General features: G+C 58.3%; 1 protein-coding gene across 5 annotated transcripts in view; it reads right to left on the bottom strand.

The window, feature by feature from the left end:
- Positions 1-228, bottom strand: part of MAP4K3 (mitogen-activated protein kinase kinase kinase kinase 3) — a 138,733-nt gene that overhangs the window by 89,544 nt on the left and 48,961 nt on the right. The gene's annotated exons all lie outside the window — the stretch shown is intronic.

Here is a 228-nt window from a genome sequence, read left to right as displayed (position 1 = left end):
CTGCAATGCCCCCTTCAAGCCCGGGCTCTGTGCTCCTGCCACTCCTGGGCCTGGGGCACTGGTGTAGGCCCTGTGATCCCGTTCACTGGCACTTGCCCCTCCCGTCTGCCACTGCTGCCCTTCTCATGCTGCTTCCTACCCCACTGTGCTCACTGCTCTGGCACCATGTCCTAGCTGCATGGCTGCTTTCACGGGCGGCCAGGGGATATTAAATATTAATTTTTTAAA

The sequence above is a fragment of the Alligator sinensis genome, unplaced genomic scaffold, assembly GCF_000455745.1.
Source record: "Alligator sinensis unplaced genomic scaffold, ASM45574v1 scaffold794_1, whole genome shotgun sequence".
NCBI lineage: Eukaryota > Metazoa > Chordata > Crocodylia > Alligatoridae > Alligator > Alligator sinensis.
The sequence above is the reverse complement of the archived record's forward strand: the minus strand, read 5'-3'. Positions and strand labels throughout refer to the sequence as shown.